Source organism: Diabrotica undecimpunctata, chromosome 2, assembly GCF_040954645.1.
Source record: "Diabrotica undecimpunctata isolate CICGRU chromosome 2, icDiaUnde3, whole genome shotgun sequence".
In the NCBI taxonomy this organism is placed as follows: domain Eukaryota; kingdom Metazoa; phylum Arthropoda; class Insecta; order Coleoptera; family Chrysomelidae; genus Diabrotica; species Diabrotica undecimpunctata.
In genome coordinates, this window is record NC_092804.1 from 6,356,868 (window position 1) to 6,384,649 (window position 27,782).

Here is a 27,782-nt window from a genome sequence, read left to right on the forward strand (position 1 = left end):
CAGCTTCATGCTTTGGATTTTGGATTTATTTTAAACAGAAAATTGTAATAGATTTACTAGCTAAAATGGATTTATACATATATATGCGTAAACAAAATAATTAAATTTAAATTTGTATCTATTAATCCTTCTTTCCACGATTTATATGCAATGGCTCTGATATTGAAACAATATATACAAAGAGTTAGGAAGGCAAATTAATATTACATGACTTTAAGGTATTGGCAATATCAATTTGCATAATTGCATAATATTAATTTTTTATTTTCTTCTCTACAATGGGCTATACTTTCTGTTTTCCTTTGTTTATTATTAGTTTATTGATGTTATTACTCCATCTTTTTATCTCCATCTTTCTCTCCATCATATCTCTAATTCGTCTGGTTTCTATCTTATTTCACCTTACAAAACCACAAACGATCAAGTTTAAATTTCATGCAAAGGATCAAGAATATATGAATATATGGCCTTAAAAAACTGCAAAACTGCAAAACTACAATTCTGCTTGTTCATTGGCGAGATGAAGAGATACAACTGACTGGCTTAGAAAAATAGAACATATTCACACGGCTATATACATACATATAAATACATAACCTTACAACAACTTATTTATAAATATAAATATCTCCAGAAAAATGGAAAAGCGTTTGTTTAGTCCATTGAAAAAGTATAAATGTAAGGAATCTCGCTTACAAAAGATGAAAAGTGAAATGTTTGAAATGAAAATCCCTTCAAGAAAAACGGTTTGAGAATTTTAAGAACAGAAATATTTTATAAAAATTTTCTAATCTTTGTACCTAAAAGCTTACCTATGCATTTTTCGTGACGTGCGATCGTTTAATGATAATTATTGGTAACGTGAAAGTTTGAATTCAGCATTTTTTAAGCATATTTCAAATGCCTCATATTTGTTGCCAGAACTCAAAACCGAAAATTCATGTTATAGGTTTTAATTATTAGGCTCTAACAATAGAAATTCCACTACAACTGGTCCATGGAAGTGATAAATTATATTGGTCCTTTGAGAATCATAAAAAATGGTAAAAATTGCGCAACGTTTATTTATTTAACAGATTTATAGAAACTGACTTCATTTACTTCAAAACATATACGAAAGCCGCAATCTTTACCTTTAAAACGCATTTTGATTTTTCTCAGTACGACACTCTAATCAAAATATATCAAATTTTTATAGTCGAGTTCATACAAATTTTGTTTAAAATTGATTTGGCACGGTGTACAAATTCTTAGTAAATCGATTTTTTCCGTTTTCCCTATCTTTACGTGGGGGCATTTTAGGGAAAAGACTTGTAGTAGAAACTTTTTTTAACCTTTGCATGACCTCAAAATTAGCATTCTCATCAAAATTTAGCTTGTTCGTGTCGTTATTAGAGGTCAGATCTCTGATTTTTTGACTACTTAAGAAGATAATTTTTGTTTTTATATATTACGTGTGTGTCATGAGTATTCAGCTTATCAACTCTTCGAGATACAGTTTGATGGGAAACTGAAACACGTTCAAAATTTTTGACGTGACAACGTCTTAAATTAGGTTGTGGCTCGGAGTCACTCATGAAAAAGTGTAACGCCCGCTCACGTCTGTTACGATGAGTCACCGAACGGGAGAGAGGCCCGCCGGACCGGCGAATGACTTGCGTCTATCTCCCACTCAAACATGATCGGTCCGCTGCGCGCGCAGCACTAGAGAATTAGGCGCGTTGAATCGGTGCGTGCTTGTGTCTCTGTCTTTCTCGAGCGTTCTTGGCGTTGGAAAACCGAGAAAGCGTCATAATACAAGTTCACACGTGTGGTTAAAGTATCGTCAGCTGTGTCTGTAGTGAAAATGTGGAGTGCTTAGATTCGTCATTTACAACAACTACAACAATAAAGGTAAATAATTGTACACTAATATTTCATTATCGTAAACTATGATTGATTGATTAATTGTTAGATTGACACAAAAGTTGAGAAACTGAGTTTATAGGTTATGTCATACTATTGACAAATGTTGATAGTGTTAAGTAAATTATTAGTTTAAATCACTCTGCAATCAATCGTAATTCAGTCGATTGAGAAGAAACAGCGCGTTTCAACTGCAAACAACTATTGTGCAATTTAATAATATTCATATCAATAAATATTCTACCGAGAAAAAGACGTTGTCACGTAAAATCTTCGCCCGTAAAACCGACTTTACAGGCAACCGATTTTTTGGTTATCTTTTCATCTCCAAAGGATCGCGCCGCTTAATTATTTCTCCATCTCTAAATGCTTTTTTACTTTTGACAAGCTCTAAACATACTTCATATGATGCTGTTAAGCTTGATGATTAAACAGCTGTCGGTTTTGTAATTTTTGTTTATTCAATTTAGCTTTAAGTTCTACCCTTTACAAGGGTATTGCGAGCTTCATCTTGATAGTTGTCGAATTTTGTTTTGTGCTGGGTTTCATAATGCCTACTAATATTGTATTCTTTTGATACCGCGAGTACTTGATAACAAATAATGCACTGAGGTTTGCCTTTTAATTCGATGAAAATATATTGATTTTCTCATTTTCCTTGGAATTCTGGATTCTTGGATTCTGTTCGAAAATTTTGTTAATTCAACATGACACGTGCAGCTGACTGAAGATTACGGAAGAGGGGTTGGAAAAGGTAAAAGTTATCAATGGCAATTATTTTGAAATGTGTTTGCGGGGGCCGCAGTTTAACGAGCCACGGGCCGCATGCGGCCCGCGTGCCTGAGGTTGGACCACACTGTATTACGTAGTTCATATTTTGGCGGAGGTGTCAGTTTTAGATGCTTTTATCATGTAGACACTTTATATGAAAAACATTGTAACTCACTTTTGCTTAGTTTAGAGGAGGGCGATTTAAAAAAAAAATTCACATTTTATTTTTTCACTTTGTCATTTTTTTTGTGTTTTCTTAATCCATATTTTATAACTTTTCCTCAGCTTTTCCCTTTCACGTACCGCATTGTTGTTAAAATTACTGGTTCTGATTTAGATCGAGTTACAATACCAAGTTTTTCAAGAATTTTAGGTGAAGATCATTATAAGTGGTTTATACAATATTTCAACAAAGTATGTTTCTTGGATTAGGCGCATATAAATGGTAACTAATGAGTAGATATCAAATTAAAGAGATTATTATTAGTTTTTTTATTGATTTCAAATCATTCATACTAACAAGAAGTAAAAAAATAATATCTGTTAGATTTATTTATTACAAAATGAGAATTTAAAAAGTATAAAAGAGTTTATAATATTTGCATAACAATAACCTTCCGTAGATCCAATATCAAACATAGTAAAATTACACTTTAAACTTCATTTTATAATACAACAATGATACCTCTGATTGGGGTGTAGTTAATATTTTTTGCAAATCAAAGCAGGCATTTACAACCGCTCACGCTCAAGGCTCAATCATGCTGGAGAGCAGAGCTGTCCAGGGCCACCATACAAGAAAATGAGGACTGCATCCTATGCGGCTGGGTAAATAATGAATAAAAGTGTTGGTAGAATGAATATTTCGATATTCAATTTTATTTATCCAAGAAGCTAAGTTACATTAGAAGGTTAATTGCCCATATAAAAAATACACACACATATATATATTAATGTGATATTAAAAGTCAGAGATGCGCCAAGCAATTAATTAGCTAATTAATTAATTAATTAAACTTATTTAAATGATGCAATTATGATTTTATCACACTATTTAATTCTCTTATCTCAGGGTTATATTCGTGCTTCAATATCTATGCTTTACATATGATAGGTAAGGTCTGAGGAATACCGGAATAATAAACATATATGATACAAAATTATATATTGAAATAAAATTCACACTCAAATATCTTAAACAAAAAATATCTCATACAATGATTATCAAAATTTTGTTCTACGTACGTGAACCTTCAAAAATTAATGTTATATACTATATAAATTAAAATTTCAAATCAACATTGTTGTTCTATATCTCCTGATAAATATTTCTATCTTTTCTGAAGCAATTAAAAAAAACTTTGTTGATAACGAAAAAACTGACGAATGGTAAAAAAAAAACTATCTCTCTGAAGATGAGTTGTCCAAATCCTTGTTCCTGGTAGCCGACACTATCTATTCTTCGCAGTTCCCTAGGTAATCCGCAATCTTACAACAAATTATTGCGAGCCTCTCGTCTTCAATGATCTCCTTCAGATGCACGTATCGTTCAAAAGACGCTAGCCTCTTCTCCTCTCGGTAAACTAAATCTCTCGTTCCGGCCTGAACAGTGACTCTTGGAATATATAAGTAGAAATTTATGACTTACAATATTCTACTGGATCAGCTTCCGTCAGGATACACTTAGTCCACGAAAACTCACAAACATTCACTTCTAATGCTTACTATCACTTGAGAACCCCCAAAGAAACACGACTGTTCGCCTTGCACCCTTGAAAAACAACTGGTTCTATTTTCTCCCTCAAAAATCCAGCTAAACTCTCATTCCTACATATCTATCTACCTCTTTTTCAATGTCCCCCAATCAGAGTTCCTCATACTTCCCACCATCTACCATTTAAATGACAAACAACAATTTTACCTACAATTATAAATTTCCTACAAACTATTAACATGCTAATCGGTTTCTACAAATTCTTAAGAACTAACGGAGAAATATAATTTCTAAATTCTACCCTATTGTCTTTATTCACTTTACAAGTCCATTTGGAAAACCCGGTCGTATTGTTCAATTCACTACGTTCACTCAAATATATTTTACAAAGAAAATAATTTATGCATATCTTAAATTTTGATTACTACAGGTAATCCAAAGATAATGGACTTTCATTTCTTTGAAATATCTTTTATAGTTTATCAGTTGAAATATTTTGAATTATTATATTTTATAATTTGAAATATATTAAGAGCAAACCAATATTATTTTTAATTTTACATAGCATAACAATATATATATATATATATATATATATATATATATATACAAGAGTATCAATATTAATTTCAAGAGCGAACGTCTGTATTTGGATTTCAAAAATTTCTTGTTTGAAAAGCTGTTTTCACAAAAATACGTGCTTCCAAGCATGGAACCCATTTTAGGACCGAATTTTCATAAATTAAAATAACGTTCTTTCGGTAGTGTTTTAAAAAAGTTTAATCATCTTTCAGGTCTTCCCTGGTAAAAAGGATCTGAATGCAAATCACACAGTTCTTGTTAAAGGTCAGGTCTTACATCTTCAACACAGATAGTGAGCGGCTGACTAAAGAGTGAAATATCTTCTTTATTGTTCCTGAAGTCACCAAATCAACTATCAAATTCTTCTATAAGTACATATTTCAATCCAATCCAAATGCGTTGAAAATTAAATTTCAATAAAGTCCTTCATTTCTTCAAAGTGTTTACAGTTTGGAAAGAATGTGAAATCTTGATTCTCTAACGTAGACCTGAAGAGCATAATTTTATTTTTAAATCCTTTTATATGACCATACAAGTTGGCAATATTCTGTTGTTTTCCTTGAAGCTTCAAGCTTAATTTGTTTAGATGAAAGGTCATGTCGGTTAGAAATGCAAGGTCTGACAAGAAGTTTGCTTCTTCCATTTGATTTTAAAATTTCGTAATGTTGGACTTTACTTCATTTCTTAGGAAAAGGACAATTTCCTTGTGCAGAGCAAAGAAACGTTGTAAACCGTTTCCGTGCTTAAACAACGCATATCTGTATGTAATAATAAGTCCCCATATGCAGCATCCACCTCAACCAAAAAATCACGAAACTTCTTATAAGTGAGTGCTCAAATCCCGTCTATAATAATGTTTGTTATTTTAACGGCAACTTTCATGACATCTATTTAACATAAGGAATTTCCACATAACAGGACAGTTAATATTATTTTGTTTTAAGAGTCCAGCAAACCCAGTTTTGCTTCATACCATTGTTTGACTTCATCGGTTACAATACAGGAACATTTATCGAGTCCCCCATAGTTCGATACGGCTTTTTGTACTGCATTACAAAGCTTCTCCTGCTAGATTTGCAACATCAGAAATAGTGATAGTCTTTCTAGCATTATTTACCATTTACCTGTCACAAGCGGAACCATAGGATTTTTTTAATGAAGCAAACACAACCACATCTAGCGGCTACATCTAGTGACTGCAGTGAGGAGGTATCATTAAAAGAGTTATTCTATTTCCCTTTGCAAAATCTATTGCCGTTATGCTTAAGTAACTTTCATTATTGTCGACAATAATTAGTTTTAGGTATTTCTTAAGGAAGGGGGCAAAAAGAGTTCATTTCTCATTCACCCAGATTTTGTTGCGGCAGCTTTGCTTCCGGTAGGGGCTCCGCTGGACCATGGTATCCTTAAAACGCACGCGCAAAAATATTAAGTACGGTGGCACATACTTTTCTGTGGACCCAATAATTGCCACCTCGGTAATAAGGACTCTTCTTTCGGCAGAAATCATTTGCCCCGCGCTTTTTTTTCTGTTGCGGCTAACACTTTTGGTGGTTTGTGCACTGTCGTTACAACTGTCTCATCTAGATAGTAGACATTAGGAAATGCAGTTAGATCGAGGGCGAATGCCTATAACAATATAAGTTTTTTTAACGTAACAGCAGGTACCTTCAAGTGTTCCGTTAATTTGCTTGTTCAGTTAACCTCACTCTACCATACTTTTGCATTGTTTAGAAATATGCCCAAACTTTAGACAATTGTAACATTCTGTTGTACGACTAATTAATTGTTATACTGGAAAAAAGACTCGGTTAATAGATCTTTATCTAGGAAAAATATTTCCTTCAAATGTTTTCTTCCTATTTATAACGGAAAAAAATTAACGATCCTAATTGTAGGAAGTTTCAACCAGTACTGAATGATGTACAAAAAACTTACAATGAAGGAGAAACTCTTACTATAATTGGTATATTTGTAGAATTATTAAAACAATAAAAATATCTAAAAGATTTTACAATTTTCAAAACGTTTTCGGTCCTTTCGGACCATCATCAGAGAAACCTGAAAGTAAGTAATGCCACTTTAATATAATGAACAAGAAGGGCAAAATTTTGTCTGTTAATAAAAAAACATGTGGCATTATGAAGTATTAAAAACTTCTTTTTTGTGTAATTGGTATATTTAAAAGTATCCAAAATCTTGATAACATGTCATAGAATGCCATAGTCTGTGGACTAGTACGCATTTCGATGCGCATCGCCCCGCCTCGAATTTTCCCATTGGCTCTTGACCTGGAAATCCCTATTTATCGCTCGAACAGCGCATATAAATATTGTCGATTTTCAGGTCAGCCAGGTCAGTCCCTCACGGTCTCTCCGAGAGCTTACTGCTCTCGGGGCTCTGCTTCCTGCATTTATTTTCGATACTCTGTGGCTGAGAATTGTTTCAACTTAACTTGGTGTTTTATTTCGACGAAGAAATTGTCATGTAAGAAATATCTTGCCTGTTTCAAGGCAAGACATCGAAGATAAATATTTTCCAGGTCCATAACCCGAAAATGGACTTAAGTAGAGGAGCTCTCGACAGTATATTCGAAGCCCTCTACAGAGCACCCGGGGATATCAGAAGGTGGTTAGACCCTTATTTGTTCCCCCGAGGTGACAAACACGTGCAAATATCCAGTTACAAGTAGAATTTAAAACCTTTTGTTATATACATTAAAATAAAATTAAAAATAATACTTCATTTTTACTGCCTTTATATTTTATTGGAAATACGCTCCGACACCAACGAAACCAAACACACCTCTTTTTGCAATTTTGAGACACTCTTTATAGTTAAACCTATGTGTACCTTGTACACATTGTTGCTACCTACCCAGCCTAAACAAATTTGGTACAAAGCTTTTAAAAACAGACTTTAACCGAACCTACAGATTATTAAATAACTCTCGTTGCTAATTAAGTTAGCAACATTGAAATCCCTTCGTTTGTTTTCAATCTTGAACCGATGCTGATGAAATATTAAATTTTCAATCCCTAATTAACTTTATCCGGCAATAAACTGGGCCGTATTGGAGATTTTCTTTGACATAATTAATCGACTTTTATGAAGTTGATTAGAAATATAATTAGGAAAACAGTTTAGAAATATTTTAACTAGGGCATAAGACAAATTAAGGTATCGGAATCCATAACATAGTCTTCTCCTTGTTTATTAGACATGTATTTAGATGTTAAGTTTCACATTGTATTACTTTTTGGGACACGATTACTTGCTGAAATGGGAAAGCCATTATAAATAAATATGTTGAAATAGAAGATGGATATTGGAGTGTCAAAAAGTTAATTAACCTTCCTGTATATAAATCATAATAATTTAATAATAATAATAATAAGTTAAACGGTGAAACTAATTATAAATCTAGTATCAATTTAAAGCTAATTTTTATGGTATCTCATGCATTTACATTGTTATTAATACAATTGTGTAATAGTTGGTTAATCTGTGATTAACAGAAAATAACTCAGTGTTTTTGCCCTTTTTTGTGGTAATTTACAAATCATAAAAAACTGTTCATTATCTGTAGGCAATAATTGATAAAGCTCATTAGTGTGCAGGACCGGCTTTCAAATTTTAATTTTGAAAATGAAGTGTATAGAATGCAAGAAAGATGGTACTGAAGAAGAAATGCTTTATTATGATAGCTGTGACCGACCAGTTCACAAAGATACTCATTCTTCTGGTCTGTGTTCATCAGAAATTAGGGTTATGGAGTTAAAGAAGAATCGTGTTCTACAGTTTTTGTGCCAAGAGCGTAAATCTGGAATGAAACTTGTTCCAAAACTGTTCAAATTAATTGAAAAACTGCAGAATGAGGTTAATGATATGAAATTGCAGAATTCTAAAAACCAAGAAGAGGATATTGTAAGTGAGATATTTGAAAGACAAAAGACAATGAACAACTCAATCATTCATAATCTAGGTGAACCTGTTGATAGAACAAATGCTGCTTCTGATGATTTGGCTACTGTGACCTCAATTTTCAAAGATATTACTCAAGAAAATATTAAAGTTGTCAAAGCTGTTAGATTTGGTAAGAAAACCAAAAATGGTGCTCGTTCCCTAAAAATTGTATTAACAAATACTTTTGATGTAAAGAATATTTTAAAAAACTAGATTTACGTTGCCAAAGCAAGAAATATATTTATAAATTCTGATTTAACCCCCCAGCAACTCAACAAACTCAATGAAGTCAAAGAGGGCCTCAAAAAACGCCAAGAACAAGGTGAGAAAGATTTATTTATACGATATATTAAAGGTATACCTAAAATGTGCAAAAATGATAATTCCACACAAAAAAACTAGACACAACGAAACATATAAGCGCACCTCCGTTATTATTTATTTATTTATCAATTATTTATCATCAATTTATTATCAAAATGTTGGTGGATTAAGAACAAAACTAAAGTCTCTGGAAATTGCCATAGCTCGATGTAATTATCATAATAATCATTTTGGTGGAAACTTGGTTAACTTGTGAATATGGCGATGCAGAATTAGGACTTATTGGTTATAACGTGTTTAGAAATGATCGTAATCCTGCTTCTACAGGAAAAACTAGGGGTGGAGGTGTGCTGATTGCTGTTAAAAATGACATAAGTGCACAGAAAGTGATAATCCCCGATTGTGAAGTAGAACAAATTTTTGTATCACTGAAAGTTAATAATAAGTGCATAGTTTTGGGTGGAGTTTATATCCCTCCTGCATCCGACCTAAATGTATACATGTTGCACTGCAGTTCAGTTGAATATGTGATGTAGAAGTGTGAAAACTTGTTACTGTGTGGTGATTATAATTTGTCAAATGCTTCCTGGAGTAATGACAACTTTGGATTAAATGTTGAATGCCCTGATGACTATCCTGCTGTGTATTTGGCTATTTCTTTTGGTTATTTTAATATGTTTTAAATAAACAATTTACCTAATAGTCGTAATGTCTTCCTAGATTTAGTATTTACTAATTTAAATAATGTTGATGTAGTTATTCCACTTGATTCACTATTTGATAATAGTATCCACCATTCACCTATAATTGTAGAATTAACTGGTTTTGAAAAGCATGATCAACTGAACTACGAGGAATTTTATTATGATTTTAAAAATGCAAATAACATTGGACTAAATGATTACTTTGCAAATTTAAATTGGGACTTACTTTTATCAGATGATGTGAATTACAGCTTAGCAGTATTTTATGATTTTATGTTTATAGGTTTTGACTTCTTTGTTCCGATCAAAAAATTTCAAACAAGTTCGTTTCTGATTTGGTTTATTGGTAAATTAAGGAAGTTGATATATTTAAAAAAGAAAATACATAAGCAGTATAAAGAATTTGGTAGAAGGGATGATTATTTAAGATTTTCTCAGTTAAGATATGAATGTACACCAGTCTCCTCTCAATGTTATAATAACTATTTGAATAATATTGAGAATGGGATTCTATCTAATCCTCGTCATTTTTGGAAGTATAACAATAATAAACGTAAAAGTTATAATCTGCCATCTAATATGTTCTACGGTGATAGTACAAGTGATAATGCTCAAGACGTAGTTAATCTATTTGGTAAGTTTTTCTCAACTACATATTCTAATTCTAAAATTAATCAGACCCCAATTTTTAACTATCAGCAGAGTGTAAATGTGAATAATTATAGTATTGAGGTCTCTGACATAATTGATAGTGTTTTAAAGATGCCTTGGAAATTATCGCTTGGACCAGATTGTTTGCCAGCTTATGTTCTCAAGCATTCCATTTTTACTCTTGTAAAACCTATCTGCTACTTATTTAATTCCTCATTGAGTATCGGCATCTTTCCTGATCTTTGGAAGACTAGCTATTTAACACCAATTTTCAAATCTGGTAATAAAAATGATTGAGCGGTTTGTAACCAATCTGTATTACCCAAACTTTTTGAGTGTCTTGTAAATAACTTTTTGACATGGAATTGCAAAGATTTAATTGATGTTGGACAACATGGCTTTTCTAAAAGTAAGTCTACATGCACGAACTTATTATTGTATACGAATTTTATAGCTAATTCAGTGGAACAGAAGGGTTAGGTTGACGCTATCTACACAGACTTCTCAAAAGCCTTCGATAGAGTTAACCATGATCTGCTTATTGCTAAATTAAATGGCTATGGATTTGGAGGTAAAATAATTGAGTGGATAGGTAGTTATATATCTTGTAGATGTCAGTATGTTCAATATGGAAATTGTTTATCTCAACGAGTATCTGTAACCTCAGGAGTTCCTCAGGGGTCTCATATTGGACTTCTCTTATTTAATATATTTGTTAATGATTTATCCTCAGTGATTTTTTTTTATTTACAAAGAAAATAGTCGCTTCAACCACTTGGGTCATTAGCGACATTAGTTTTTACATTAGATTAAATTATATAAAGATGTATCTTTATATAATGTAAAGAAAATTAATTAAGTCTTTGATGTTTAAATGTTCACCTAATACTGTTTTTAAATTGTTGGAAATATTGTTATTTTGTCTGTTGACTGTATATTTACCACATTCTGTTAGGAGGTGTTTAACAGTAATGTTGATTTGATAGTATTCACACACTGGAATGTCTTCCTTATTCATTAGGTACTTATGTGTAATGTTGGTATGACCTAATCGAAGTCGAGAGATTTTGACTTGATCAGCTCTTTTTAAGTTCACTAGGCGCCACGGACTCATTGTCGATTTAATTTCTTTTAGTTTAGATTCCGATAAATTCCACTCATTTTGCCACGCACTGATCACTTTTTCTTTGACGAACTGTTTTATATCACTGGAAATAGTCTTTGACACTATTGTAGCATGATCGTTTTTGTAAGCTTCCCTTGCTTGGAGGTCTGCTTTTTCATTACCTTGTATTCCCATGTGAGATGGAACCCATATAAATTTGACTTCGGAACCAGTTTCTTGTAAGGCTGCAAGTTCTTTCTTGATAAGTAAGGCTATAGGGTTCTTAGTGAATAGTTGATCAATTGTTGTTAACGAGTTTAGAGAATCTGAGATAATGACGGAGGAAGACTGTTTTGTACTTTTGATATGAATGAGGGCTTGTAATATTGCATATAACTCTGCTGAGTATATAGAGGTGGCCGACCTTAATTTAAATTGGAAGGATGCATATGGAGTGACAAATGCTGCTCCTACGTCGTTTGCAGATTTGAAGGCATCTGTATAAATGCAAAAACTTTCCCCGCAAGTCTCGAGTTCTTTTAAAAATGACTGTCTGATTACATTTGGTGATGTCTCTGATTTGTGATATTGGAGTAGTGTCGTATTAATCTCGGGAATCATGATTAACCAGGGAGGGGGAGTTTTTAGATTTGAAGGATAGAGGTCAGGAATTTGCAGTTGGAGATCTTTTAAATTTCTTCGGACTCTTTCATAGAAAGGTGGATCGAACTTACTTTTTTTATAAGCTTCTAGATACCGGTCCGTAAATGTATTTCGAAACACTGGGTGGAATTTGTTACTGGCAACTGAAGATGCATACGAAAGGCTTAGATACTTCCTTCGTAGGGTAAGAGGTGGTTCTCCTGTAAGACATTGGAGATTCTTAACGGGTGTGGTTCTAAATACACCTGTGGCGATCCGAAGTGCTGTGTTTTGAATGATTTCAAGTTGATTGGTAACGTGTTTTTTAGCCGAGTCATATACAATAGCCCCATAATCTATTTTTGAACTAACAAGTGACTTATAAATATTTAATAATGTGGTTTCGTCGGTTCCCCATTTTTTATTTGATAATGTTTTCATTACGTTTAATCCACTTTGGCAAGACTTTTTTATTTCTGAAATATGATGTTTCCATGTTAGTTTTTGGTCGAACACCATTCCGAGAAAATTAATTTTGTCTGAGAATGCCAGCGGCTTGCCGCACAGCTTTAGTGTAGTTCTTTGCATCCGGTGCCTTCTTGAGAAAATCATGCATCTTGTTTTTAGTGTGGAGAATTGTACACCTACTGATGTAGACCATATCTCTAGTTTGTAAATGGATTCTTGTAAGTGTTTTTGAACCATTTTTATATTCTTGCCCTTTGCAAATAGAACCAGATCATCGGCATATAGTCTTCCCTTAACTAGCGGGGAGCAATGATCCAGTATATCGTTGATAGCGACAAGAAAGAGAGTTGGGCTCATAACTGATCCCTGAGGTGTTCCGTTTTCCTGAATTCTTTTTGTTGAAGTGGAATTATCGGCGCGCATAGAGAAAGCTCTTGACTGAAGAAAGTTTTCTATGAATCTTAGCATATTACCCCTGATTCCCCATTTGTGTAATTTTGATATAATGTTAAACCTCCAAACTGTATCGTACGCCTTGGTAATATCGAAAAACACTGCGATGGTTTCTTGATTAGTTGCAAAACCCTCGTGTATCTCTGATTCTAAATCTAATAGATTATCTACGCATGATCTATTTTGACGGAAGCCACTTTGCTGTGGAATTAAATGTTTTTCTTGTTCTAAGTACCACAATAGTCTTTTGTTTATAATTTTTTCTAGAACTTTGCAGGATACATTAGTGAGTGATATAGGACGGTACGAGTCTACCTTTGTTCTGTCTTTGTTGGGCTTGAGCAGAGGAATTATAATGCTGTCCGACCATACAGATGGAAAGACCTGATTTGTCCATATAAAATTGTATAATTTTAGTAGCCAAGACATTCCACTTTCTGGTAGGTTTAACAAAAAAATTAATGGTATGCCGTCTGGACCTGGAGCGGAGTTTTTAGTTGACATTAGGGCATCCCTTAGTTCTTGCATTGTAATTGGCACATTTAGTATATTATCATCTTGAGAGTAGTATTCCAACTTCGTTTTTTCTATGCTTTGTTTCTTGAGCTTAAATTCCGGTGAATAGTTATCGTTACTTGAATTTGACTCAAATTCACCGGCGAATAGCTCCGCAATTTCTTTTCGGTCGCTTATAATTTTGTTATCTTTTGCCAGGAAAGGTATTTTATTTGAACATTTTTTTCCAGATATTTTCCTTATATTTTGCCACACTTTACTTGCTGGGGTAGAACTATTTATACTTGCAACGAATTTTTGCCATGATGTTTTCCTGCATTTTTTGAGAATATATCTAGCTTCTGCTCGACGTTTTTTGTATTCTACCATATTTTCACTAGTTTTGTGATGATTATACCTATTGAAGGCTCTTTTATACGTTTTTACTGCTTCTTTGCATTCTGTGGTCCACCATGGTAAAGGTTTATGATATTTTAGTGTTTTTGTTTTTCCAATATGATTTTCTGCTGCTTTTTTAATTATTGATATGAAGGTATCTAGGTCTTTATCTATGTCATTAAGAGTAATATCTTTTATGTTGTTTATTTCATTTTGTATGTATTTTGTAAAGGTCTCCCAGTCTGCATTTTTTGTATTCCATTTCGATGGGGTTGTGGTAATATTGTTATTTTTTTGTTGTGGAAACGTAATTTTAATGGGATAGTGGTCACTTCCGTATAGGTACGGGATAACGTCCCATTCTAGTGTTGGGGATAACATTGGATCACATAAAGATATGTCGATGGCCGACTGACTACCCGTTTGAATGCTAAATCTGGTGGGTCTACCATCGTTTAACAAATTAAGATTTTGTGAGGTCATACAAAATTCCACAATCTTGCCTCTAGCGTTTGTTTTTGTTGAACCCCACATAGGATTGTGTGAATTAAAATCGCCTAAAATAATGCGGGGGCTGGGGATTTGTTGCAGTAGATTATCAAAATCTTCTTGGACTATAATTTGATCAGGAGGTAAATATATGTTGCAAATATTGATTGTTTGTTCCATGTTTACTGTAATCGCTACTGCTTCAAAGCTATGTGTGTTGATTTGTAATTGCTGGGCTTCATATTGTTTATCGACGTAAATAGCAACCCCTCCACTGGCTATATCAGCGTTTTGTCTGTGTTTGAAAAAGTTTGAGTATTTTTGAAACTTGAATGCATGGCTGGAATCCTTAAAGTTGGTTTCTTGTAAACAAAGTATCATTGGGTTGATTTCAGAGATAATATGCTTTAGCATTTCGTAACGGCTGAAGAAACCGTTTACGTTCCATTGTATTATGGACGCCATTGCTTCTATTTACTATGTACTTTACGCTGAATCGACAGAGGTGTCGGATTCTTCTTCTAGATATATCTTCATTGCTATCGGGTCCATTTTTAGTTGCTTCATAATCTTACGTCTTATTCTCGTGCTTCTGTTTTTCATTCTTCGGTCTTTGTAATAAGGATGAATTTTAGCTAATAGGTTCAAAAAATCATAAACATTCTCGGTATATGTTTTAACTAAGCTTAACGGATCTGTGTTTCCTTTCACATTTACAAAGAAATCGACGATTTCATCAAAACTGAGTTTAAGCGATTCTTCTTCGAATATTTTCCTAGTTGGTTCCAGTAACGGCAGTATTTCATTAGATTTTGGTTCATGTGTTTTGGGCAGGCATGATTCTTCTTCAGTATCAGTTTTGGATTTCTTCTTTCTCTGCGTAGTTGGTACTAAAAATGTAACTTCAGTTTGTGAGGACGGAGGAGGTGTTATTACGTCTGTAATACTGCGTTTGGAACCTGTTTGTTGTACATTTTCTGATTCCTTTATTTTTGGGGAAGGCGTAGATATGTCTGTGGTTGGTTGTTTATCTATATCGTTATTATTATTTTGTGTATTTGGTGCTATGTTATGGGTTAGAGGTTGGGAAGGTGAAGATTTTTCATTTACTTGTACAGTTGTCATGATAGGGATTTCATTTGGTGAGGTAGGGATGTTGGTATTGTTTGTAGGCTCTTGACTTACTGCAGTTAAGCAATTGTTTGAGAAATGACCTGTTTGATTACACTTTGAACACAGCTGGCTTTCATGAGACAAAAAAATACGATATGATATGTTATCATGAGATAATAAAATCGAGTCTGGGACCGTATTGTTGGGAGGTGATATATAGATGTAACGACGAAAACTAAGAATGTGTTTATACTCAGGGTTGGTTGTCCCAATTCTGAGAAAATTTAAAGGAGATACTAAGTTATAGCCTTGTTCTCGGAGTTCTTGTTCTATACAATCATGTGGGATAGATGGACACACATTAGATAATAATAAGCGTTGGCTTGGAGTAATGAATCTGCGAGTTTGAATTTGTTCTGAATTTACTGTAATTATTCCATTGTCAGTGTTCATGAATTCATCGACCTTTGCCACACTGGATAGATAAACACATATTCTATTGTTAGATATCCTAGACGAGAAAAGTATATTTTTCGGACTAATTTTCGTTCCGATGGATATAAGATATTCTTCTAGTTTTATTCCATTAAGGGAGTTGAAAACTATAGCTTGATTTTTTAAAGGGAATTTCGGTTGGGTAAGAGCTCTTGAGTAACTTTGTTGTTGATTGTTAGTATTGTTGACAGTAATAATTACAGCATTATTTTGAAGTTCCATTATTTCCAAATAACTATTTGTACCCCCTCAGGCCGGACCTGCCTTGAAGCAAATCAGACTGATAAGAGGCACGAAAACTAATTAATAAGAAACCTGTCTTTGTTTTTATTTCTTACTTTAGTAGATTGTTTATTTACTTCAAAATAAAATAATAATTGTGCATCTTACTTTAGTTTTAAAGATGCAAAGAGACTGCACTCACTACTACTTATCACTACATACTTGTTTGATTAGGAAAATTAACTATAAGTAGATAAAAATTATGAATAATTATTTTAAACTTGGTAAAATTAAAAATTCAATTATCACTAATTGCTATTACTGATAGCGTGTTTACACTTCGATTGCTCGATCGATTCTCCTCCTCAGTGATTAAAAATAGTAAATTTCTAATGTTTGCTGATGACCTTAAAATATTTCGAATATTTAATGACCTAGTTGATGCCTCTTTGTTACAGAATGGCATTAAAAGCTTAGCTAGTTGGTGTGAGGTAAACATGCTATACTTAAATATACAAAAATGTTTTAAAATTACTTTTGGAAGAACAAGAGAGTTTGTAAATTATGATTATTGTATAAATAATGTTCCTTTAGAGGCACATCATAATATTAAAAATTTAGGTATAAATTTTGATTCTAAACTAACTTTTAAACATCACATTAACGAAACTTCAGCTAAAGCTTTAAAAATGTTGGGATTTATTCTTAGAAACTGTAATCAGTTTTCAGTATAAACTTTAAAAATGTTATACTGTAGTTTAGTTCGATCAGTTTTGGAGTATGGTTCTCTCATTTGGTCTCCTTCATATAACAGTGACATCTACAGTATCGAGAGAGTTCAAAATAAATTCTTGAGGGTATGTGCTTACAAAATTGGTTTTATTAGACATCAATACACATATGATGATATACTGTCAATACTAAATATCTCATCACTACATGATAGAAGATGTCAAGCGGATTTATGTTTTCTTTTTAAAATTATAAATGGATATGTTCAAGATCCAGAGTTACTAAGTTTAATAAATTTTAATGTTAATACTAGAAGAACTCGTAACACTGAGATTTTCAACATTCCATTCCACACTACGAATTATGGCCAAAATGAACCCATTACAAGAATTTTACGAACTGCCAATGAGCACAGCAATAGTTTAGAGTTATTTGGAATATCTACAGCAACATTTAAGAAATCATTTGAGAGATTTTGAGCATTATTTAATAACTTAAGCTACTACTTTAATTGAATTTTGTTTGATTTTAATTTTGGTTTGTTTTTTATTAACGCAACCTATAAGCTTTGTAAAGGTTGACGTCATATTTCTGTAAAAATGGTATATCCGTTAATTAATTAAATAAATAAATATTATATCAATATTAGACACAAAAAGAAGGCTAACTAAATGCGAAACAAAAAAATATATCTACTTTTGGTCAGAGGTAGATAAAAATGAACATGCGTGGCAAGAGTCTCCTTTTTAATAAGATCGGAATTGGCAAAATACACCGAGATCCTTAAAGTAGCAGGTGATTTTAACATTCGAGTGGGCTCACAGAAAAAATAATGATGTAGGAAAATATGGGAAAGAAGTAATCGACGTCTCGAGAGGAGAATTGATAGAATTCTGTAATCGTACAACTTAAAAATGTTAAACCACAGTTTGCTATTAAATACGTACACAGATAGAAATGAGAAAGACCTACGTTACACCAATCCAAGTATATTTGATCATTACTTAGTTGCATTCAAACTGTTCTATTTATTTCAGAATACCGCCTTAAAAACTTCGTCTTTTTTTTTATGTAGACATGACCCTGTCTGTTTTTCAATTTACCTCCAATGAACTGTCGTTCCATCCAAACAGAGCGAATATTTATGTAGACATGTTTTTAGGCAAAAAAGAAAGGTTGCAAAGCTAAAAGAGTCCAGAAGAAACTGGACATATAAATGTAATTTTCAGTTAGCAGAACACCGACTCTAAGTTTGTAAAAAAATATTTTTGGACACTTTTAGCATAACAGATATATGGTTAACTACGCTATTTAAAAAAAATTGATAATCAGGAAGGTGAAGGCATAAGAAGAAATCAAATGCTGTAGATGCAAATATTAAAAATTTCATTCGTGCGCATTTAAACTTTATTCCAGCAAAAGAAACCCATTACATGTAAAGAAATAACAACTAAGATGTATTTTAATGAGTCTTTAACGCTTCCCAAATTATATTCACTGTATAATGAATGGATGTTAGAGAATCACCCATGCAATATACCAGCCACCAAAAGTCAGTATAGACATATATTCAATACTGAGTATAATATCGGTTTTTGGAGCGAAAAAATTAAAGTCTAACTTGTAATCTACATAACATACATACCGATGTGAATCTAGGACCAAACGACAAATGGAAAGAAAAAAGATAGATACACTGAAATGTTCTGTTGGAGAAGAATGTTACTAATTTCGTGGACCGACCACAGGACAAATATTTCAATTTTAAATGAGCTAGAAATCAGCAAACGGCTATTCAGCAAAGTTCATCTCCAACAATTAAAATATTTTGGACATGTTATGAGAGCAGACATAGAAAATATAGAAAGACTTACTCAGGGAAAGGTAGAAGGCTACGAGGAAGATCTCCAACAAGATGGATCAATCAAATTATAGGCGTATGCAAAAGACCTATGCATGAGTTAAAAGAAATTACCAGATACAAAGATCTTTGGAAACGCACAATACATAACATCAAGATGACCACTACACTTTCTCCGGAGGATTAAAGAGAGAGACATAGAGAGAGAGAGAGAGAGATTGCAAACAAATGTATTCAAGCTTTACAGCTTAATAAATTTTTACAGCTTTCAACTACACAGTTTAATAAATGGAGTCGTTAAATATTAAACCCTTTTAAATTAGATAGAACCCAGCATTAATACCAAATAAACTTATAATTATGACATTTTTAAAGTAGACTTCCATGAAACAAAGTATGGAAAAATGAGTACGAAGTAGACGAAGTACAAAACATCAAATACTCTAGAATCCCGAGAAACCTATAAAATAATACTTTCTTTCTTTCTTTCTCCCCTTCCTTTTACCCTATCAGGGTGTCGGATTTGGGCTAGCTATTTTAATTTCCATTTACTGACCTCTTCCATTCTTTTCTGTTTCCTGTCATTATTTTCAACAGCAAGTATCCAAAAAATGGATACTTGCTGTATCCATTTTTTTCTTGGTCTGCCTCTTTTTAGTTTTCCGATGTTTTTTGTTTCATAAATTTTTCTTGTTATTCTATTGAATTGCATCCTCATCAGATGCTCATACCAGTTCATTTGTCTCTTTGCTATTTTGTTCATTATCGGTTGCTGGTTGGCCATTCTCCTAATAGTCTCGTTGCTTAATCTATCCCATTTTGTCTTTCCAACTATCCTTCTTAGATGTGTCATCTCTATTGCGTTTATCCTGCTATTATGTTTTTCCAGAATTGTCCAGTTTTCACTTGCATAGAGCACAGTCGGTATCACTATTGTGTTATATATTTTTATTCTTGTTTCTCGTGCAAATTCTCTTTTTCCCATTATTGGAGCTAATGCATAATATAACTTGTTTAATTTCTTTGCTCTATTTGTTATTTCCTAGTCTATTTTTCCGTCATTAGTTATTATACTTCCCAGGTATTCGTAAGTTGTTACTATTTCCAATTCTGAGTTTTTACATTTTTTCTTTATTTGATTATCTTCCTTATCTCCTTTGCCGCTGATTATCATTATCTTACTTTTTTCCTCGTTTATCTCCATTTTAAGTTCTTTTATTTGTTCTACCTATATATCCATTAGTTTCTGCATTTTATTCTCGGAATCTGCTATTAGTACTATGTCGTCTGCATACATTAAGGACTCTATTATTACCGGTTGTAATCTGCGGTAACCTGTTATTGTCTGTAGTTGATTGGTTCTGACTCCAGTGTTTCTTATCAATTCGTTCATTACTATTATGAATAGCAAAGGGCTGAGACTATCTCCTTGTTTAATACCTCTCTTCCAATTAAATGCTTACGATCTTTCCACTGTTATTTGTACCCTTCCTTTTACCTCTTTGTAAGTACCTCTATAATTTTTATCAATGCATTAGGTACGTTTATTTTCCTCAAGCATTTCCCTATACTATTTGTTTCTATCGTGTCAAATGCTGCTCTTAGGTCTATGAATGCTAATACTAGTTTTTCCCTCGTATCTATCCTTCTTTCTATTAGGTTTCTAATGATATATATGTTGTCATTTGCCTGTCTTCCCGGTCTAAATGCCGTTTGTTTTTCTCCCAATACCATTTCTACTTCTTATCTCAGTCTCTTCTCTATTATTTTCGTATATATTTTAAAGCATACCGATGACAGACATATTGCTCTATAGTTGTCTCAGTTTACATGTTCTCCTTTTTTGTATATTGCCACGATGATATTGTTCTGCCAGTCTTTAGGGATTGTTTGTTTTTCCCACGCCTCTTTAATATTTTCCATAGCCAGTTTATTTATTCTTCTCCCATGTATTTTACCATTTCCGGTTCAATTTCATCATCTCCACCTGCCTTGCCTATTTTTATATTTGATAATCCTTCTATTACTTCTTCTGTACTTATTTGCTCTGGCTCTGTGTTTTCTTCGCCTTCATTGATTATATTGTCTTCCTTTATCACTTCGGTATCAAATTTTTTCTCATAATATTCTTTCCATACCCTAGCTACTTGTTCTAGGCTTATTTGTAATAATAATAAGCCCAGATAATTCGTATAAAAGAACACGAAATAAAACAAACCAGTTGGTAAGAAGAACAAAAAATAAACAGTGGGAACAGTTTACAAAAAGGATCGAAAGCGACTTCTACGGTACACAAAAACAAATATGGAGATTCATAAGAAACCAATGAAAAGAAATGGCAAAATTGAAGGAATATCAGCAAACGAATGGGAAAGATAACTAAAGGAACTGTTTATAGAAAAGGAAAATAATAATCAACACGATAACGTACCTGAATTATGACACGAAAAAGAAATTAGTTTTCAGGAAGTAGAGATAGTCATAAATTCACTTGAAAATAGAAAGTCACCAGGACCACACGGAATAACCAACGAGCATCTAAAACACCGTGGAGAAAGTATAACCCTAGAGATGACAAAACTGGACGCATGAACTAGACGTATGGAGAAACAGTATAGTGATACCAATGTTCAAGAAAGAAGAAAAAAAAGACCCCAACAATTATGGAGGCTTAAATCTACTGAACACCGCACTTAATCTTACCACAAAAGTCCAATAAACTAACAACTTTATCAGATAAATAACAAGGAATCAGATCCAGAAGATCCTGCGTAAACACCGTATTTTTACTAAGATAAATCACAGAAAAGGCCATCGAGTACAAATAACTAGCATGTCTATGTTTTGCAGACCTGACAAAGGCTTTCGATCGCATCCAAGTTGAAGACGTCTTACACCTGCTGTATAAAAGAAACATACCAATCAATATTATACAAACCATCGAAAAGATCATATTCCATAATCGAATACAGGCAAAGATAAATGGAAAACTAACACAGTAATGACACAATCTGGAAGAACAAACACATAAGACAAGACACAAAAACAAGAATCTATAAAGCAGTAATTGGACCTATATTAACATACACGGCGGAGACAAGACCTGACACATCTAAAACGAGACGTCTATTAGAAACAACAGAGATGAAAATACTTCTACGATTATTAAGGAAAAGTCTGTTGGATAGGGAGAAAAGAGACAATACAAGAAGATAATATTTAAATAATAACAAAAAATATTTAATAAAACTAGAGGTTAGAAGTTTCCTCAATGATATTTTTTTTACTTATTAATACTTTAGTACTATGTGTTACTTATGTATGTATGTTTAATTTTTATATAAAGTTTATATTTTATAAAATTATTTTTTATCCGTTAATAAATAAATAAATATCATTAAAATTACTTTAATGTAGTTGACTTGTCAAAACTTCACGCACCTTTTCCAGCACCACCACGCTAATCCAAAAAAGTCCCATGAACTCGCTAAAAACCAATCACACCGGTAATCGGTAAACACGCGGATTTCCCAAATAGTTATCCGATTTTCCGGTAGCTGTGTATATCCGCCGCGGAGAAACTGCAGCATCAGACTGACACGACAGGCAAGAGATGAATTTTCAGATTTTCCCGAAAGCTCACGCGCTTAGAGTGCAGAGTGGGAGGGATGTTGGGGACTAAGACTAAAGTTTCCAAGGGTGAACGTACACGGTGGAAAAGATTTATAAAGAACAATTATGGAGAAGGTGTGAAGATGAGAGAGAATGTAGGTCAACTGGTCAGGGTCCGGGATGCTAGAATCATCTAGCGAATTTAATGAAAGCAATTATTAAATGTGTAACACCACAAAATACTCAAAATTGATCAATGTGTTTTTATAATTGATCAGTGATGAGAAATTTCTACTATTAAAAATGATTGTTACATTCTATTTAAACTTGAATGCTAAAAGTCTTGATAGATTTAGACCCAAGACAAGAACTAAATATTGTTATGATAAATATTATGTCGCATAATACTGTAAACATATTAACCCATTCGTCTTTTCTAGATCATAAATATACCTGAAGGCAGAAATTTCGGTATGAGCGACCTTCTCGGATCTTCGATGGGGAATCGCCGAAATTCCGGAACTAACGGCATTTTATATTTAAAGAAGGAACTCTGCTGAAAACAGTTAGTTAGTTTTTGAATATCGCGTCGAGTTTTTAAACGCACGTAGATAAATTATATAATTATTAGTGTAAAACAAATTAGTTATATTGTACAAATAAAGACTTTAAATAAACTTGTAAGTGTTATAAGTGTAGAACCTTTGATAATAAATTAGATTAATAATATTACAATATTTATTTGATTATTCTTCTTCTGCTAGTGCCTATCCTTTATGGATGTTGTATATGTTGACCATAATGGCCCATCGTATATAATATCGCGCCAGGTCTGTGGTGGTCATACCTGTCCACTGTTTCAAATAAATTCTTAAGCCAGGATATTCAGCGGCGTCCTGGTCCTCTATTTCCTTCTATTTTCCCTTCTAATATCAATAGTAGTGTTCTGTATTGATTTTCATTTCTCACTATATGTCCGAAGTATGCTAACTTTCATTCTTTAATGGATTTCAAGACTTCAGGTTCTTTTTGTAAGCGTTACCATTACTGCGTCGTTAGTTATATGATGTACATATGATATTCCGAGCATGCGACGATAGCACCACATCTTGAAAGACTGCAATCGTCTGCAAGACGCATCAGTGAGTGTCCATGCCTCTGCTCCATACATAAGAACAGAAAACATATAACAATTAAATTGCAGAGAACTTTCTTTATCTGTTGAAAGGCACTCCTTGCTTTTTCAATCCTACATTTAATCTCGTATGAGTGATCCCAGCTATCTGTGATGCTGCATCCTAGGTATGTTATTTTTTCTGTTCTATCCAATACCTCATTGTCTGCCATAAACTTTGTATCTGTATCTTGGTTTTTGCTTATGATCATAATTTCCGTCTTCTTATTATTAAGTTTCATTCCATATTTTCTACCGATGTTAACTACTTGATCTATCAGTCTTTGTAATCCTTCAGCACTATCCGCAACAAGAACAGTGTCGTCTGCATATCTTAGAATATTTATTACTTCACCGTTAACAATCAGGCCATCAGTCGTTTCTCCCAAAGCTTCTCGAAATAGATGTTCGGAGTACCCATTAAATAGCAAAGGCGAGAGTATGCAACCTTGTCGTACTCCTCTTTGTATTGGGACTTCATCGGATAATTGATTGTCCACTCGAATCTTGGCTACTTGTTTCCTATAGAGATTGACTATTATTCTTATATCCTTGTCGATGTTTGCGATTCGCAAAGTTTCAATAAGACTCTCATGCTGTACTTTGTCAAATGCCTTTTCGAAGTCAATGAAACAGGCAGACATCTGTACTAAACATATCTTGCTCGTTGTATCAATACTTGTGTGCTAAAAAGTGCTTCTCTTATGCCAAGACCTCTGCGAAATCCAAATTGTACATCAGCAATACCCTCCTCCAATTTCTTGTATATGCGAGCATGGATGATGTTTAAGAATATTTTGAGTGAGTGGTTCATGAGGCTAATGATTCGGTGTTCTTCACATTTCTTAGTATTTGCTTTTTTTGGCAGTGGTATAAATATGGACATGTACCAATCTTTTGGTAAAGTTCCTGTTTCATATATACGGTTAAATAATTCTGTCATAATGTCAAGTTGATTATCTTCTATCAATTTCAATACCTCAGCATATATTTTATCAGGTCCTGGTGCTTTGTTGTTTTTTAGACGACTTATAGCAGATCTTACTTCTGATTTTGTTATTGTTGGTTCATTCTCGACGTTGTCATATATTTCAATGTGTTGGTTGTCACTGAACAGTTCTGCTATATATTCCTGCCATAGGTCCAGTTTTTCTTGCATATTGAATAGCATATTTTCATCTTTATCAAACAGTGCAGTCGGCATTGTTGTTCTATATATTCCTGCCATTTCTTTGATCTTCTTGTGCATATTGAATATATCATGTTTTTTTCCGTAGGATCTCTATTTTTTGATTATTATGTAGCGCCAAATAAACTGGAAACTTCATATAAGCAAAATAGATAAAAATCCAAATACCTTAATCCTGGAATGGACAAGAAGAAGAATAGGAATAGTTTTGAATAGTTACTACTAAAAGCACTATTTAAAAGAAATATAATAATAACACCAAAGCAGTGGCGGCCCATGATATAGTGTCATAGAGCCATGGCACTACCTTGCTAACTATGCAGAAACAGATTTCTTCATTAAAATCCGTAAACTAATTTTCGAAACCAAATTCAGATTTTTGCTTTAATCTGTGCCTTCTAAGAATTGCAAGGCAAAACATACGTTGATAAAGATGTTATTAGAGACATGGGGAATCTAAAAATTGCATTCCACAACATATCTCCTCAACTAGACAAAAATCCTTAGCGAATTGGTTTCTAGTACTCGTACAGAGTATATCGGAATAAAAAAAGACAGTTAAGATTTAATTTTACTATCATTTTTTGTATCCTATCTCCTCTTCGTTAAAATCTCACTTCGGTAGCTGTAATTTTTTTTGTTCCTTTTTATTAAATCCCACGATTCACATCAATAAATTATTAAGGGCCTTACTGCTTTCTGATACTTTTGGGTTTTAACTTTCGTAGGTATCTATTTTTTTCAAACGAATTTTGCATGGACAACTTATCCTCCTTCTGAATTTTCTGGTTTATTTCTGAATCCCCCTTGTCATTTACTTCAATAATTGCACCTAGATAGTTACAGTTCCTAACCCCTTCTAATTCTTTTTTTATTTGCCAATATCATTGATTTGCTTTCGGATTTTTGCTTTAATCTGTACCTTCTAAGAATTGCAAGGCAAAACAGACGTTGATAAAGATGTTATTAGAGACATGGAGAATCTAAAAATTGCATTCCACAACATATCTCCTCAACTAGACAAAAATCCTTAGCGAATTGGTTTCTAGTACTCGTACAGAGTATATCGGAATAAAAAAAGACAGTTAAGATTTAATTTTACTATCATTTTTTGTATCCTATCTCCTCTTCGTTAAAATCTCACTTCGGTAGCTGTAATTTTTTTTGTTCCTTTTTATTAAATCCCACGATTCACATCAATAAATTATTAAGGGCCTTACTGCTTTCTGATACTTTTGGGTTTTAACTTTCGTAGGTATCTATTTTTTCCAAACGAATTTTGCATGGACAACTTATCCTCCTTCTGAATTTTCTGGTTTATTTCTGAATCCCCCTTGTCATTTACTTCAATAATTGCACCTAGATAGTTACAGTTCCTAACCCCTTCTAATTCTTTTTTTATTTGCCAATATCATTGATTTGCTTTCGGATTTTTGCTTTAATCTGTACCTTCTAAGAATTGCAAGGCAAAACAGACGTTGATAAAGATGTTATTAGAGACATGGAGAATCTAAAAATTGCATTCCACAACATATCTCGTCAACTAAGCAAAAATCCTTAGCGAATTGGTTTCTAGTACTCGTACAGAGTATATCGGAATAAAAGAAAAAAGGACAGTTAAGATTTGATTTCACGTACCTATTCCGCTTATACGTATTTCGCCCTAAAAGAGCTCTTCAGAGACGGCTATTCATAGTCGCTGTGAACGAAGCCATGTTAGAGTTGCTTCCTAAGACAGAAAAGATTTATTTTCACGTTCAGAGCGACTGTGAATAGCCGTCTCTGAAGAGCCCTTTTAGGGCGAAATAGGTATAAGCGGAATAGGTACGTGAAATCAAATCTTAACTGTCTTTTTTTCTTTTATTCCGATATACTCTGTACCAGTACTAGAAACCAATTCGCTATGCCTTGCAATTCTTAGAAGGTACAGATTAAAGCAAAAATCCGAAAGCAAATCAATGATATTGGCAAATAAAAAAAGAATTAGAAGGGGTTAGGAACTGTAACTATCTAGGTACAATTATTGAAGTAAATGACAAGGGGGATTCAGAAATAAACCAGAAAATTCAGAAGGAGGATAAGTTGTCCATGCAAAATTCGTTTGGAAAAAATAGATACCTACGAAAGTTAAAACCCGAAAGTATCAGAAAGCAGTAAGGCTCTTAATAATTTATTGATGTGAATCGTGGGATTTAATAAAAAGGAACAAAAAAAATTACAGCTACCGAAGTGAGATTTTAACGAAGAGGAGTGAGTTTTATTGTTTCACTTAGAAGTGAAACAATAAAAACAATTATTATAATTGAAAGTAAACTAGGATGGCTCGATCAAATAACTGAATGACGAAAGACCAGCAGAAAAACTACATGAAGTCAGCACACAGAGAAAAAAAGGTAAGCCGATAGGAAAGATGGGAAATAGAATGGAACGAGATCAGATATTTGGCTCAAAATACGACACATGATGTAAAATAAAAACCGAAGAAACAACACAATAATAATAAACAGAAAGCACTCAATATTAATTAAGTAAATTATAAGTATATTGTTACGATAAATTCTGGCCCAAAACCGTAAACATATTTATTACTAATATTCTCATTCATTCACGTATTTTCTAGGTAATTCCTACCTGACACACGATGGGTCCCCCTCCGCTATAAAAACAACAATCGAACTTTCTGGAGACGAGCCGATGTAAAAATACCAGTTTTGCG

The 27,782-nt window shown here is 33.1% G+C and overlaps 1 protein-coding gene across 1 annotated transcript in view; it reads right to left on the reverse strand.

Annotated features, from left to right (window-relative positions):
- LOC140433150 (uncharacterized) overlaps positions 1-22,656 on the reverse strand; it is a 1,089,409-nt gene extending 1,066,753 nt beyond the window's left edge. Inside the window, exon 1 of the mRNA XM_072521197.1 lies at positions 22,533-22,656. The gene's annotated coding sequence lies outside the window, so the exon portion shown is untranslated. The remainder of the gene's footprint in view (positions 1-22,532) is intronic.
- Positions 22,657-27,782: the final 5,126 nt, after the last annotated feature.